Source organism: Mesoplodon densirostris, chromosome 13 (assembly GCF_025265405.1).
Source record: "Mesoplodon densirostris isolate mMesDen1 chromosome 13, mMesDen1 primary haplotype, whole genome shotgun sequence".
In the NCBI taxonomy this organism is placed as follows: domain Eukaryota; kingdom Metazoa; phylum Chordata; class Mammalia; order Artiodactyla; family Ziphiidae; genus Mesoplodon; species Mesoplodon densirostris.
In genome coordinates, this window is record NC_082673.1 from 32,168,495 (window position 1) to 32,186,493 (window position 17,999).

Sequence of the window (17,999 nt, forward strand, 5' to 3'; positions counted from 1 at the left end):
CCTGTAGCCCAAAGGGGAAGGCTACATTTATAAAGCTCAGAACTCTCCTGCACATTTGTCCAGGGATGACCTTTGACTTGTCCTCAGCAGTGAGCACTGGGGGTCACTGAAGGTGTCCCAGGTCACTGGCATTACTTAGAGCTGGGAAAGTGCTCAGGTGTATGTGGTGGGCAAGCCCCACAGGAACATGTGCCAGCCCGCTGAGGTTGTGTGTACACCATACCTCCTGTAGAGATGCCCGGTCTGGGTGCACGTGCTGCACTGTCCACCCAGGGAACAGAACACAGATTAGAGTACATATCCACTATCCGCTGAGAAATTCTCTCTCAGAAAACCAAACAGATTGGTATCTGGTGGAGAACTGGTAGGGAAGTTTCTCTGAGAGCAGCGCATTTCAATAGTCACCCTGCCATGGAACTGTGAGAAGGCCTGTAAGGGCATCACTACACAGTGAGGTCATGTAAAGAACCTGGGACTTGAGGGGCAGGCTTCAGGAGGAGGGGCAGTTTTGTGGAGGAGTACAGTGTAGGGGCGGAGGTACTCTGCACGGCCCCTCACACATGGGCCTTCCAGCCCATGCCCTAGTCTAATAGACACCGCACGTGTGGCGGGCCGGTGTGCTGGCCCAGCCCCAGGGGCACCAGGTGGGCAAGAGGGACACACATTCTGAGATTTTCTTGACAGGCAAGATTAACAGAAGAGGCAGCTAGGTTGTAGGGCACTGATCCTAAGAGGCAGAGATTTGTGTGGACGGGGGAATCAGGGAAGGCTTCTTGGCGGTGGGCCTGAAGGACAAGTGAGATTTGGACCCACGGGGAAGACAGGGAAGACATTCCAGTTTGGACGAATAAGAGAAAAGACACCATCGTCTCGACCTTGCCCCGTCCCAAATATAAATTCATAACCCCCTCACACTTTTACAATTGAGGACTTAAAAATACAAGACGTTAGGGGGCCTACCCAGTGTTACACAGGTGGTGGAGAGGTGTTCTGCTCAATGGTTAGGTTCATGTCGGGGCTCCGGATTTACAGCTGATAGGAATGTGAGGACAAGCTCACGCCATTTCAAACATTTCCAAGTGATACTGAGAGAGAAGTTAAAGGTGCAAAACGAGGGTGCTGACTGACCTCACCAAGTGGGAATGGTGGGCCCATTTGAACATGAAATTGAAAACCAATTCATGACAACAGGACATAATACAAAAGGACAACCTAATCACTACACTCCCCTCTCCCCGAGAAGTAAAAATCATTACAATGCTCTCGCTCTCCACCATGAAAGGATGAGATAAAGGCTCAGCAGCAGCCCCCGTGAGAAACATGGTCAACAGGGTGAAGAGGTGTTCCGAAGACGAGTTGGTCCGACTCAGAGAAGGAAAGAGACAACTCTGCCCTTAGCCTGATCAGGCCCACAGGAAGGAACCACACCTGGGGCAGCCTTTGATACTGTGCCAATGAGAGAGAACCTTCTTTAGGAGGGGACTCCCTGTTGCCGAACTTGAGAACGCAAAGATGGGAGATTCGTTTAATGGGACTGTTGCAGAGGCGATGTGCCCAGGAGATAGAGACTCCTTAGACTAGCGTTTTAGAAGTTGGACCACCCTGGTTGAGAACCACAGCACCTTCTATTCCTAAACTGCTTGAATCAGCGGGTGCTCCTTAGGACATAGGAAGTCAGGCCTCATTGGAGCAGACTGCCTTTGGGAGTGGTAGAATGTAAAATGTGAAGCGGAATGCTCTGGAGGAGGTTTGTCATGGCAGGTGGGCCAGCATGAGACCATTCAGATTCTCCAAGGCTCCAGAGATTACTTGGCTGGGAGCATCCCTCTGATGTAGTGGGGGGACTCCTACCTTAACAGGACCTGGCTGGGCATCTGGGGAAGGCAGAATAAATGGTTTATTAACTTACGAGAGCAAGAGACTGACAAAAGCATTAAAAAGACTTGTACCTGGATTCTTGAGCCAACCCTAAGAAAACTTATCTAGATCTGGAGTAGGGCTCAGGAGGCTGCACTTTTAAGCTTCCTGGGCAGTCCCACCACAGTGGTCCATGGATAGAGTGACCAAATTATTGTGTATTCTCGGTTGGTTTTGGGAGTCAAAGTGGGCAATATTGAAAATTGCAGCAGGCATACGTATAAACAGGGAATATTCAAGGCAAACAGAGGTGTATAGTTATTCTATGCATGAATCAGATTTGAGAAAAGCTAGCCTGGTCGTTAAAGAACACAACCCTTACGACAGACAGACCAGATTCTGTCCTACTTACTTGTGTGATTTTGACCAAGTTCTTTTATCCTTCTGACTGTTTCTTCATGTGGAAAAGAGCTATGGCTGTACATTTAGCACAATATTCTCTTTTGGCAAAAGTTGCTCTGGGTCCATTTGTGTTCTCTACAACGGAATCCTTTCCAGTGTGCAAGCATTTTTAAGTTGTTTGCTGAAGTATTACATTTGACTTTCAACTGTTCATTACTTTGGGCAAAGCTTATGTAGTGCTGCAGAGACTAGAACCTATGCAGAGATAGTGAGAGGATTTTATAAGCTTATTTGGCCGGTTTATAAAAAAGTTTAACCTTTTCTCCTCTTCCTCCACCTGCCACCAAGAGATGAGAAAGAAGGCAGAGCCTGTATATGCACACCAAGCAATACTTCTGTGTCAGTTTGCCTTTTATTCCTCTGCCAGTACTTCCCAGAGAGATTTCACCAAAAGTGCCTAAGCTTGCCATGGCTATTGCTGTGAAGAAAGTTTCTCTCCATTGCTAGTCACATCCCCTTTTCCTTCTCCTGGGGGCTTAATGGATGTTTGGGGGCAGGAAATAAAATTTAAACTAAAACATAAAAAAACCCCCACAAGTGTTCAAGTGTTTTTTTTTACATCTTTATGGGAGCATAATTGCTTCACAATGGGGTGTTAGTTTCTGCTTTATACCAAAGTGAATCAGTTATACATATACATATGTTCCCATATCTCTTCACTCTTGCGTCTCCCTCCCTCCCACCCTCCCTATCCCACCCCTCTAGGTGGTCACAAAGCACACAGCTTATCTCCCTGTGCTATGTGGCTGCTTCCCACTAGCTATCTATTTTACGTTTGGTAGTGTATATATGTCCATGCCACTCTCTCACTTTGTCATGGCTTACCCTTCCCCCTCCCCATACCCTCAAGTCCATTCTCTAGTAGGTCTGTGTCTTTATTTCTGTCTTACCCCAAGGTTCTTCATGACATTTTTTTTTCTTAAATTCCATATATATGTGTTAGCATACGGTATTTGTCTTTCTCTTTCTGACTTACTTCACTCTATATGACAGACTCTAGGTCCATCCACCTCATTACAAAGAGCTCACTTTCATTTCTTTTTATGGCTGAGTAATATTCCATGGTATATATGTGCCACATCTTCTTTATCCATTCATCCAATGATGGACACTTAGGTTGTTTCCATCTCCTGGCTACTGTAAATAGAGCTGCAATGAACATTTTGGTACATGACTCCTTTTGAATAATGGTTTTCTCAGGGTATATGCCCAGGAGTGGGATTGCTGGGTCATATGGTAGTTCTATTTGTAATTTTTTAAGGAACCTCCATACTGTTCTCCATAGTGGCTGTACTAATTCACATTCTCACCAGAAGTGCAAGAGCGTTCCCTTTTCTCCACACCCTCTCCAGCGTTTACTGTTTCTAGATTTCTTGATGATGGCCATTCTGACTGGTGTGAGATGTGCAATACCAAGAATGAACGGTAATGTAAACTATGTAATGTAAACTATTGTAAACTATGGACTCTGAGTGATTATGACGTGTCAATGTAGGTTAAACAGTTGTAAGAAATGAACCACTCTGGTCGGGGGATGCTGATAATAGTGGAGGGTATACATGTGCATGGGCAGTGAGTGTAAGGGAAATTCCTGTACCTTCCCCACAATTTTGCTGTGAACCTCAAACTGCTCTTTTAAAAAGTATAAATAAATAATAAAAGAGAAATCATATCCTTCAAGAACAAAGAAGTGGAGAAAGAAGGGGTACGTCTCCGTCAGGGAATTATTAGCACTACTTTCCCTTCTACTTAGAGCTCTAAGGCATTAGGGCCATATGCTACAAACAACGTTCAAACCAAAATAACAAATGAAAGATTACCACTACTAAGATGAGAAAATGAATGTGTTGAGATGGGGCAGGGTGCTGAATGTATCTACTTCCTTTCCCTGATGGTTCAAAACACTGCTAATTCCCTGCCAGATCCTGGTAGAGAGGTTGGATTCACACACTTCCCAAATCGTAAAATCTAGAAAGACATATTCCAACAAAACCTTAAAATTACTCTACAATCAAGCAAATTGGAAGTAGTATGGAATTCATTTTTAAATTGGCTGTTGGCTGAATATAAAAATCAGCAGTTTAAAGGCCCAGAATAATTTTCAGCAACTAAGGCTTACACATAACTTAAGAAACTCATAACCTTCTTAAATTCTTAAGTTTTCTGAGCCTATAAAAGCAGTATAGCCTGGCTCTATATTTCAACCAACACTCAAGGCACGTAACACCAGGTAGCATCAGAAAACTTTTTAAGAAATTGATAAAATGCCTCAGCTGCCTGCTGGAGCAGAGGGAGGAAACAGAGCAGAAAAAACCAAAAGACAAATACAACCAATAACAAAACCAGTCATCTCACAAACTTTTAGACTGAAGGCCTCCCTCCAGATTCTTGCAGGATTTCCTCCTTTACTTGATTCCTTTTAGATGTAATAATTTATACGGTGATCCTATGGTAAAGTTTTATGTGAGTCACCTGTTTGTTCTATATGTCAAACAACCTAGTGCCTTCCACATATTCTTCTCCTGTAACTCAGAGCAGAACAAGACAGGAAACCTGTACTCTCAGAGACAAGACTCTGCCAACATAGGCCAACTTTCTGAGAAGATGAGGGTTCCCATATTTTTAATTTGCTGGTAACTTCTTGTAAAGGGAGACTTATTTTGTTCTTTGTTTTGAGGAGACACCTAAGTTAGCTTGAAATTACCTTTGATTTCAAACTCAAGACTAAACTTTATCAGACAGAACAGGAAACTGCCCAGTTCTGCCACTTGCTAACCAGGTAACATTGGGAAAGTAACAATAACTGAGTGTTTGCTACTAAAGCACCGTTCAAACTGCTTTACTTACATTCATCCATTTAATCCTCAAAAAGACCCTTTGAGGTGAGACCCAAGGAGACAAGGTAACAGAGTGAGAGAACAAGTAACCCACTCAAGATCACAGAGCTGGTAAGACAAAGAACTAGGATTAAACCCAGGTAACCTTTTTGCCAGAGCCTGTACTCATAACCACTTTACTCGTGCGTTTAAAAATGTTTAAATGTAACCCACTATAAGAAATATTTTTACTATGAACGATAGTAAGAAATATGTTCTACAGGGCTTCCCTGGTGGCGCAGTGGTTGAGAGTCCGCCTGCTGATGCAGGGGACTCGGGTTCGTGCCCCGGTCCGGGAAGATCCCACATGCCGCGAAGCGGCTGGGCCCGTGCGCCAGGGCCGCTGAGCCTGCACGTTCGGAGCCTGTGCTCCGCAACGGGAGAGGCCACAACAATGAGACGCCCGCGTACCACAAAAAAAAAAAGTATGTTCTACAACACAACCCAATACATATATATTTTATCAAGTAAGACTCACCTATAACTTGAGTCTTTCTTATATGTATAATTGAAACCAAATTTTATGAAAATATACTTATTCATTTCATGCAGTACACTGGTATTTTTCTACCGTATTTTATTGTTTAAAATTGCTTGTCAATCCTCACCAAACTGATTTCAATTTCCACTGAGACTCATGACCTGAACTTTGAAAAACAAGGTACTACATTTCTTTTTACCACCATGAGAATTTTGTGAGGATTAAATATGATAATGTCTACAAACATTTAGCACAATGCCTGACACAGACTGTGCACCCAGTGCATGATAGTGATTATTACTGATCTTGTAAATTGGCAGGAAGTAAGGGAGGCAAGGACACTTAGGGGGAAAACCTGACTGGAGTACAGATGAAGTTATTGCCTGTTGGGATCTTTCCCGGGCAGTGAGATAGGGAATTTCCCCAGTATTTTAAATTTATATTGTAATGGAAATCCACACTTACAAAGAGACCTGACTCCGCACGGATCCATCCTGAGCGTCCCCACGCCAGGGCGCTATCTCTACGCCACGCCAGCCACCAGCCCTGCCCCGAGCGCCCATCTCCTTGTGGAGGTCTGTGTCTGCACTGCGGGCCGGGTGGCATCTACCAGGTCCTGAACAGGTAGCGGGGCCATGTCTTAGAGGAGGCTCCGGTGGCCGGCACCCTCATATTTGTCATGAAGTCCCAACCGCGAAGCCTTTGGCTTCACCTTCAACCTGAGGTCCACACCGGCCGCCAGGCCCTGTGCGTGTCTGACCCCCGCTGACCCTGCCCGCGGACCCCTTCCACCACACCGGCAGCCCCGGCCAGGTCACGCAGAGATACATAAGCACAAAGGCCTGAAGGAAGGCGTCCCAGCCCCAGACAACTTACAGGACAGATTAGAGGCGGCCTCGCAGCCCCTCTGCCCAGGCGGGACTCGGCGCAGCAACTGCGTCCCGCTGGCGATCGACCGCAGCCACGAGCCCTCGCGTCGTCCTGGCGACGTCTCGCGAGACTCTCTGGAGCCCTGATGCCCCGCCTGACAGGGTTCTGGCGCCCACTGCGTGTCACCTCTCCATGTGAACACTTGATACAATTTCTTTCCTTATCTATTTCAAGATTTCAGAGCAACAGAAATGCCCTCACAGCAGGTACTTATTGGCTGGCGGAAGTGGCTGCGGGGGTGAGACCCAACACTTTTTCATTTCTTCAGGGGGAAACTCAAATGTCCCCCCAAAACATTTAAAATGAACGCATTAAGAGGTTTATGTGGGTACAAATATTGTTTTTTGCTCAGTCATTCACAGCTGGCTAGAATCAGGCTCCATCTATTGTTTCTGTCTCTTCACGCTATTTGCAGTATCTCCTACTCGAACTTCTTCCGAGTTGGTCAATAACACTGTTTTATTCTATAATAGAAAAGCAGCCCTCCTATAAAATACCTCATCTAGCTATCACTCCATTAGACAAAATACTTTCAAAAAAAAAAAGAAAGAAAAGAAAGGAAAAGGACTTCCTCACTTCCTCTGTCCACCATAGAGTTCTGTCCAATCACAGGAATGAAGCTGCTTTCATTAATGTATGCCATGAGTCATCTCCTAACTGACAAAACCAGTAGATTCTTTTCACCCAGGCTACCAGGAGTCTTTGGGAATGTGGCTTTTTTTTGACCACACCCCTCCAATTAACACTATCTGCCCCCTCCCAGTGTGATGATAATGCTCTCTCTTGCCTTGTAAGTACTATCCTCTGCTGCCATTCCAACATATACCAAATTGTGATGATTGAAGCTGAGGTTCAGAATGTTTTGAAAAGTTTAAATAAGAAATCTGTCATAGATAATAAACTGTCCTTCCAGGGGAAAAAAAGAAAGAAAGAAAGAAAGAAAGAGACCTGGCTTGTAGCTAACTCTGATTTCCTCTTCTTCACTATAAAGGGCAATTTACAAGTTGCTATGCCTCTCTGCTGGAACCCTCAGTAAACACAATTTATTCATTTATGTTCCCATCCCACACTACTCTCTGGACACTATGAGCTTTACGAAATTGGTCTTCAGCTGGGGAAGTACACTCATTTCCTACGGATGCTTTATTAATTACCACTAACTTAGTGGCGTAAAACAACACAAACTTATTATCTTACAATTCTAGAGGTCACAAATCTGAACCAGATCTTACTGGGCTAAAAGCCTTTCTGGTGGCTCTGGGAGACAATCCCTTTCTTTATGTTTTCCAGCTTCTTTTTAGATGCCAGTATTCCTTGGCTCTTCTTCCATCTTCAAAGCCTACAACAGCAGGTTGACTCCTTCTCACATCAAATCACTGTGACTCTGACACTGATTCTTCTTCCCTGAATCTTCTGCCTTCATCTTCCATCTATAAAGGATCCTTGTGATTATACTGGATCTACCTGATAATCCAGAATAAGTTCCCTATTTTAATATCTTTGATTTAATCACATCTGCAAAGTCCCTTTTGCCATGTAAGGTAACATTCAGAGGCTCTGGTGATTAGGATGTGGACATTTGGAGGGGGAAGAGGGTCAACTATTCTGCCCAACACAGGAGACAAACCTTAAAGAATAGCAAATAAGATTTAACAACAACAGCAATAACACAGAACATTTATTGAACATTTACTGTACAGTAGGCATTGTGCTGAGTGCTTTACTTGCTAACTCATTTCCTTGTTGAGAAACCAAGGCTCCAAAAGATCAGAGAGTGTCAAACCTAGGTGTGCCTGACTTCAAAGATCATGCGCTCAACCACTTGCCTACATAGTTAAGTACTAGATGTGTGTACATTTAGTGGTTTGCAGCTTCTCCCCAGCAAGTACTCCTTTTTCTCTTTCCCCCCAAGAACCATATTTTGAAAACTTCTGTATGTTAATTTTTTTCATTAATCAAAGATAATTGTAACAGTTGATAGCTTTGAGCTAACCTCTTTGCCTCTTTGGATTTATATAGTTCCAGCCAAATAATGTAACTTAATATTTTATTTAACATATTTTGGCATCATTTTGGGATACTGAAGCATAACCCACTTTGTAGATGCCTAGGAGTTCAGAGAAGAAGGAAATCAATGAGGGTGGGTGGAGCAGTCAGAAGAAATAGGGTCTGACTTCAGTCTCAAAGAAGCAGAAATTTCAGATAGACTAGAGAAGAGAGAAGATCATGAATGAGAAGTGAGAACAAGTACATGTAGGAATGAGACATAGGGAGCTTGTTAGGAGATCTGGAAAAAAGAAATTAAAGGAGAAAAAACAAAGCATTGAGGCTTTGAAAAATAGGTAAATAAAGTTAAGTTTAACCAGACAGGAAAATGCAGAAGCTGGAAATTTTCTGAGCAGGAGCCCTTGGGCTTGGGGAGATTAATCGGCTAGAACGAAGAGCATGAAAGGAGGAAGTGAGGGACTGGCAATTGTAATTCACCTTCCAGGAGGGAAATTGGTGGCTGGGAAGCATAGAAAGGGGTAGAGACTAACTTTTCACTATACCCCTTTTGATTCTTCTAAATTTTATACAATGTACATGTATGAACTAATGTAATATATAGATACATATATGTAATATATATATAATGTATAAGTAACATATAGAAGCATACATGTATGTAAGACTATCATTACTGACCCAAAATACCATATAATAAAACTACACATCTACTTTTAGCACACTTAAGAATTAAGGATAAACCACTCCTCAGTTGTACTCTGCACCCCGCAACGCCTGCCCCGAGTAGAGCAACTTCAGCAATTTTCTCATTGGTTTAAAAAATTGATCCTTTAGTCTCTGTCTACCTACCTCATCCTAAGCATCAACTCCAGGTTGGGCTGGTGCCCAAGCAATTATATATTGCTCTTACATGTTTGCCCAACTTGAATGAGAACCTACTTCAGAACTGACTCAGAAATCTCACAGGATGCTGTCATTCACCCCCAGGATCAATGATCAATAATAGAGTTAAAAGGTCTATACCTCCTGACCCAGCTCAAGGTCCTGACTCAGACAATGCCTGCTAGCTGGCCTCATCCCCACACCCTAGGCTCCACTTCATCACCACTGTATTGGCATCAATATTTATCTTTTCAAAGGAAATTTTTTATCTCATAAATCAGTAGGTATCCTGTTGTTATCAGTTGTTTTGTTATTAAGAGCTAATTAATGAAATAACTTCATCAACGTTTTTCTGGGAAGATTCTGAACCTTTGTACTTTCTGAATAATCTATGTTTTATTGGTAGTGTCAGAAAGCTCAACAGTGAAAGCAAGTGCCCCATAATGCCTAGGCACACAACCTGCAGCATGAGTGCTCTGAGCAGTAACTGAGACAAATGGAGGACTATAGAATTATTCAAATGTTTTGAGGTTTAGGGAGAGTTGCATTAGAAAACAATTCCTTAATCATACTGTGACTTCATTCCATTCAAAGCCATAGTGTCTAGCTCTTACAGTTTAGAAGTTATATATGAAGATTACATAAATAAATACAAGTTACAGCAGGCAGAGGAGAGAGATAATAAACCAAAACTGACTGACACAGCTAGATCCTAAAAGCCAGTCTGGTTACTCTTTGAACATTTTGCCAATTTTCATGTGTAAGATAACATGCTATATTGTATGAATGAAAGTGTTACATCTAATTATTTGATCTGCCTGTCTTATGTTAGTCAGTGGAGAAATATTTATTGAGCTCCACACAGATGAGTAACTTTAGAAACCATGTTAGTAGGGAAACATCCAAGGGTGGAATAAGTGCTAAGCCTCTAAAAACTGTTCTCTCTTTTCCTAAAACCCCTGGAAAGCAGGAAATACCCTGTGTTTTTCTATATGTGCCTTGTCCAGTGTTCACCCTCAAATGACACTAAACTAGAACAAAGAAAACCTTAAAGAAGAGCCATGATTCAAAACTAAAATTAATTAATATGTCACAGTTCATAAAGTACTTCCCTTACGGATGAGGAAAGCAAGTTTCAGTAAGGATAAGCAATGCAGGTACTAAAATAGAGACTGGGGTTAAAACCAAACATGATCTTGTTAATGTGTTTTTATATGTGCGATTAAGGCCAAGCCTTTGCCCATATACCCACAAATTATAGATAAGATGTTACAAACTCATATTATGGAACCTGACTCTTAAAACATTTTATTGCCCCAGAGTGTAGTGAGGTACAGACTTCATTCACCATGCTATTGCTTCTTTGCAACATGCAGACCCACCAGTTGTCCTGGTGGGACATGGTTCTCATTCTTGGATTTTGTAGCCCTCTCTAAAATGTACCAAAAACTCTCTGGAAACAGCTAAAAATGATTCTGTCCTTTGAACTGACCTTCAGATCACCTCTTTCTGTAAGTTTTTCTCAATCATTTACACTCTACAAAATAATAGTGATTCAATTCCTCATTCACTAACTCTCTGGTAACCTCCATAATTCAGCATGAATATAATTGAACCTCTTTACAGTGTTTCTGTTAAATATTTGTGTGCATAAACATATGTACACTCTGCTACGTCTCCAATGATAGCTTCTTAATACCTGAGGTATTTCAGGCATTTAATTCAGATGTATGCACCATTTGAGTACTCACCAAATAAAAATATATACAATGCTTTTATTCTAATAAGTTCATTACCTCATCACAAAGCAAATATAAAGAAAGCTGCAAATTTATGATATTCGGCTCTGACTTTTACGTGTATAGGTCCTGGTTTTACTGTGATTCTAGGATACTATATTGTGTACCTCATTAATAAGGGCCCTCTGATAAACCTGAAATGAACCATCTGGTTTACTCCCAGTTCTATCACCTTTTACTTGTAAAACTTGAAGCTAGTCAATCTACCCTTAGACTTAGTTTTCCTATCTTTAAAATGGGAATTGTTGGGGAGAACACTTACCACCATCCCCTCATTCCAGGTATTTTCTTCCAGGAGGAGTTCTTTCACTGGAATAACATACCCAGGCTCTCGCTGTACCATCCATTCCCCTTCCCTCATCAGGCCAGTACTCCTTCCTAGGGGAAGAGGAGTATCTTACCTGACTTGTAGGTTTGGTAACATAGTAGCTCATCTTTTTTTCTTCCCTTTCTCTTTGGAATCGTCCTGCCTTTATAATATCATTTATTAGCCCCATGATATCTCAATAGGGATAATAGTTACAACACAAGCTTGTCTTAATGATATTGTATTTGGTAGAATGTTAAACATTTTTATGTGTGAGAAGTTAGTATTTCAATTTTAATACTTCTTTCATCTACTTATTTCATAATAAGTTTTTAAAGAAGATTGATATATTCATTCAATCAGATGACTAAGTTTTCACTAAATCTACTAAAAGGAATAAACTTAAGTTAATACCTAATTATGCTTGAAATAAAATATCTTCCATCCAACATATTCAGTTATACATGGTTTCTTTAATAACATTTTAATCTTCTAAATAGGTGAAAGAAAATACTACTGCTACTTAGACTACAGTCTAAGAGTTTAGAGATACAGTTTAGATTCAGAGAGTTATCAGAATATTGGCTGCAAAGATTTTTTAAAATCTGGTACTTTTGTCATAATTTTACCTTTGTGAACTATAATGAACTTGTAACTTTGAAAAAACAAAAACTTGAAGTGAGCACACTAGAAAATTCTGCATGCTTTTCACCCAAGAATTGCAGTCTTCTACTGGCCATAACATCCTTCCACAGCCTAAGGTGATAGTAGGTGGATTATTATCACTTTCATTGTCCTAGGCACTGTTGAACAAAACAGATATGGCCCACGTCTGCATAGAGAGCACATTTGAAACAACAGCATGGCTACACAGTTTTAAAGTCATTTTTCACTAATTCATAAGCCAGTCTTGACAATCATAAAGTTGATAATTCTCACTTAGACTAAAATTGGCAAGGCCCAAATATTTTACTTTGAGAAAGAAAACTAATACTTATTAGGTATAATCTTATGCACATTATCCTATTTAATTCTCCTAACACCCTTAAGAAAAGTATTATTTTCACTATTTAATAGATGAAGGAAATGAGACTCACTGAGATTACAAAATACCGAAGAGGTCATGCACATAGATTAATGAAGAAGGAGACTTTTAACTCCATTGGGTGCCAAAGCCCCATATTTTTCTGCTAGAATCAGATCAGTTAATGCCAATTATATTCCAATTCCAAGTTGTTATTACAATAAGGAAGATTTCTAAACGATAAAATTGATGTATATAAAGACTTAAATCATTATGATGTATATAAAGACTTTAGTCATCACTTTTGTAGATAGCAGTGTAGAGCTTATTTATTCTGTAGGTAGCAATGTAGAGCTTGTGTCCCATACTACCCAAAGAGCCATTCACATCATAGACAGTCAATAAATGCCAAATTTAAATGTTCATATGTAAAAGAAAAAGAAAATTATAGCCAATGGAATTAGTTCCTTAAAGTTTAAATTATTCGTAACAGACACTATTATTAAAGAGACACATCAACACTTTAAGATTGCTAGACTGAACTTCTTTAAAAGATATCCTTGCTCACATATAAAATAACTCTTCATATAAAAGTGTGTTGAGTGGTGCCAAATCATTCACACTCCATCTCTCAGTACTCTATTACTTCATGAGAACAGTTGAACTGATTCAGAATACAGCAATATAATTTCCTGTGTTCAATTGCTGCCTATGCTTCTTAATCGCTGTGGGACCTTACACAAGTAATTAACATCTCTGTGCCTCAGTTTCTACATCTGCAAAGTTAGAGTGATAATAGCATCTATTGCATGGTGTTGGTGTACTAAGTGAGTTACTCTATGGAAATTGCTTAGAAGAGTCCCTGACACGTAGCAAGCATTATATAAGTGTTAGGGTTTTTTTTAAATTAATTATTTTATTTATTTATTGGCTGCATTGTGTCTTCGTTGCTGTGCGCGGTCTTTCTCTAGTTGCAGCGAGCGGGGGCTACTCTTTGTTGAGGTGTGTGGGCTTCTCATTGCTGTGGCTTCTCTTTGCTGTGGAGCAGAGGGTCTAGGCACGTGGGCTGCAGTAGTTGTGGGATGCAGGCTCAGTAGTTGTGGCCTGCAGGCTCTAGAGAGCTGGCTCAGTAGTTGTAGTGCACGAGCTTAGTTGCTCTGCAGCATACGGGATCTTCCGCACCAGGGCTTGAACCCGTGCCCCCTGCATTCGCAGGCAGATTCTTAACCTATAAGTCTTAGTTATTATTGCTGTTGTTGATATTGTTGTTGTTGTTGCTGTTTTAGAAATTCAGTACCTCATGTCCATATCCCCATAATCAACAAAGGACCTGAAGGGTGATATTATGGCCAACCAGAATCTCTTCCTCAGGAGTTCTGGGCTACGAAAAACAAGCTACACCATAGATAAGTCCCTAGAGAAGTTAGAGGAGCCAGTTCTTTAACTGAAATGCAGACAGTGAGGGCTCCAAGCTGGGTAATAACTGCTCTATGAATCTGCCAATGTCCTCTATCCAAAGACCACCAGGAACACATCTGCAGTTCTATAAATCTGGGTTTACTGACTCATTGCAAGCAGGAGTTATGTGTACCATGAGGAATCAGGACAACTCAGTAACAGGATGTTAGAAATAATTTATTATAGGATTTGGACTTCTTGTAGGTGATTCTGAGGAGCATTCAAGGAAACGAGTATCTTCCTTACATTGGATGCTGTCTGGAAGCAGGAGTGATTCTCTGATCATGTATCTTAATAATTTATATCTAGACAGTGAGCATAATGAAATTCAGATAAAGCTATAATTGGTAAAGAAAAAGCAGGCACTCATTATTAGCCAGGAAAGGGCAGTGTTTGCTCATTTTTGTGGTTTGAGCAATGTTTTACCTCTCTCTGTTCAAACATGATAATGAAGTGGTCTCATTTTTTCTTGCTCCACTACAGTGACAAAATAGTCCTGTCTGAGGTTGGTGTTCTATGAAAGTGTTTATATTGAACAGGAGAATGCCACAGAGTCATTGGGAGTGCAGGCCATCTCCCAGATAATAAGGGCTGCTTTTCTCTTTCTTAAACGAGGTAAGAATGTTTTGCTTGAAGGGCAGAGCTGGCCAGGAAAATAACTATTATTATTATTATTTACATAGACTGACAGGTTTATAACTTATAAAGTTCTCTTATATTCATCGTATAACTTGAGTCTCTCAGAACAATCCTGGGAGAAAGGCAGGCTATAGAGCCTCCACATCGCACAACTCTAGGGGGCCCATTCATAACGTATTCCACGTGAATGGCACCTCCCCAGTGTGAATAGCATCCTTGGCAGGAGTTGTGCAACAAGGTTTCCCTGGCAGGGCAGACATTTCTATTCCTTTTTACAATTATAAAAATTAAGTCAAAGAAGCTTCCTGAGTGTTCCTTAGTTCCCAATAAACCTTAGAGTTCTCTCTGGCAACCTGTTCAGCTGCTGACTTTGGATCCCTGCTTCAGTCATGTTTCCGATTCCAAATTGCACCAGCCGGCGCTGTTATGACCTAGACCAGTGGTCCCCAACCTTTTTGGCACCAGGGACCGGTTTTGTGAAAGACAGTTTTTCCACGGACTCGGTGGGGGGGATGGCGAGCGATGTGGAGCGATGGGCAGCAGATGAAGCTCCGCTCACTTGCCCGCCGTTCACCTCCTGCTGTGCGGCCCAGTTCCTAACAGGCCGCGGACCGGTACCAGTCTGCGGCCCGGGGGTTGGGGACTCCTGACCTAGACTATATTGGCTACTACAATAAGAAAAGCTCTGCCTTCTTCCACAACTTTGTCTATGCTTGCCCAAAAAAGGATACTAAAAAGGGTACTGAACTTATAATCTCTTTCATATAGTCACTGCCTAAAGCAGAAAAAAAAAAAGTGTGTTTGTTTCTCTGTGTGTGTGTGTATTGCCTAAAAAATATATCTTAGTATATTTTGCTTACAAGCTAGGAGTGACAGCTGGAGAAAATGATTTTGAGTTCTGAAGACATTTGAAAAAGCAAAATATCCTGCTTAATTCAGGAGCTAAAATTTTTAAATGCAGACTGAACTACTGGTAACATATCTTTCCACACTCTTGGAAACCTGCCAAGTAAAATGTCAAAAGAAAATGGAATTTCCCATGAAATTTCCATTAATAAATTTTTGTCCATCGTTGTCTTTTTGTAGCTGGGAATTCCCCCTTGCTACTAAATTCCTCTCCTGAGACATCATATAAAGTGAAACTGAAAATGTAATACCCCAGTGATACAGCAAGCAGTTCCCGGAAAGAATATGACCTTTAAGTCAAATAGATGTGTGCAGGAATCATGTCTCTGTAATTTAAAAACTCTATGACTTTGGGCAGTTTGCCTTACCTCTCTTCATTAAATTACCATGCATGCTTCTTTCCCCTAATTTCTGAGTGTGCCCTGGACTTCCCTATCAGAACACTTACCACACTCTACTGTAATTGTATGCTTAGGTTCTATCTCCCTTAGAACACTAAAAGCATTTTAAGGACAGAGACCATGTGTCTTTTGTTATCCCTGTATTTTCAGCACCTAGTATTATGGCACATAATATTTGTTAAATTTACTTGTTGTCTTAAGGGAGGTGAACTGGAGATCTGAAGAATCAGGAAGCCTTACCTCTCATTTACATACCTTTTTATAATTCTTGTGGTTCTTTGTTATGGCAGTCCCTGGAAACTAATATACCCAGGTACAACTTTTTAAAACTTTTTATTTGCAGATAATAATAGACTCACAGGAAGTTGTAAAAATAATACAGAGCGTCCCACATATCCTTTACCCATTTACCCCCAATGGTTACCAGATGCTTTTAGACCAATAAATAGAAAAAGTTAGAATATGAGATGTTTTTAATTCTTGCATTTGTGCTTTTTAAGTGGTTTATTTTTCAACTTTTCTGTCTTGTTTCTAATTTAAAAGACTATGAGATATATCCCCTTTTTTTGGATTTCCTTCCCATTTAGGTCACCACAGAGCATTGAGTAGAGTTCCTTGAGCTATATACAGTAGGTCCTCATTAGTTATCTATTTTATACATAGTATCAATAGTGTATATATGTCAATCCCAATCTCCCAATTCATCCCACCCCCCCATTTCCTCCCTTGGTGTCCATACGTTTGTTCTCTACATCTGTGTCTCTATTTGTGCTTTGCAAATAAGATCATCTATACCATTTTTCTAGATTCCACATATAAACGTTAATATATGATATTTGTTTTTCTCTTTCTGACTTACTTCTCTCTTTATGACAGTCTGTGGCTCCATCCACATCTCTACAAATGACCCCATTTCATTCCTTTTTATGGCTGAATAATATTCCATTGTATATATATACTACAACTTCTTTATCCATTCCTCTGTCGGTGGACATTATATATATACATATAGCTGATTCACTTTGCTGTACAGTAGAAAATAACACACATTGTAAAGCAACTATACTCCAATAAAAATTAATTTAAAAAATAAAATTAGAAAAATAAATAAATAAAAAGAACTTACAGGAATAAAAGGCATTGAAGCTTAAAAAAACAAAACAAAAAACAGACTATGAGAGATTTCAAGCATGCCATTTCAAGCTACCATGTCCCTAAAATAGCACATGAGATATAAATAACCTTTATTCTCAGTAAATAGAAAATATGACTTAATATGATTCTACAGAGTTTTGAATAGATGAATTCAACATATAGGTGTGAGGCTTGTTTTTTAGCCTAATTTGCATAATTATTCTCATTTCTTTTGTTTCTCATTTAGTTGATGTAGTTTAGCATCAGTATTCTTTAGGTTTTCTGTCATTAGCCATTCATTATGGGCATTAATTAAACAATGTACATATCACTAAGAATACATATATTTTAAGCTGTATAATGGTGAAACTATCATGAAAGCTAAAGCTTTGAGGTTGTGATAAACAAATTGAAGCCAGATATTTAGAAGGTCTGCAATCAAAAGAATCTTAGCATTTAAATGAGTTTAGAAGCCCTGAAATACAGGAATCAGCAGATCAACATTATACTATCTATCTCGAAAAGAAATGAAAGAAGGTGTGTGGAGAAACAGCACTCTCATTTGTCTGCAGAAAAAGAAAACTGGAACAACCTCAGTGAAGGTCAATTCAACAATACAAACCAAAATTACAAATGAACAGAACTCTGTTGTCCAGCAGTTCAGCTTCTAGGACATATATATGGATACACTTGCACATGTATGAAATGACATATGTAATGATTACTTATTGCAGCATAATTTGTAATAGTAAATATGTGGAAACCAGCTAAGTGTCCACCAATGAGGGGTAAATTATGGCATATCCATCATTTAAAAAAAATGATGAGAAAGCTTT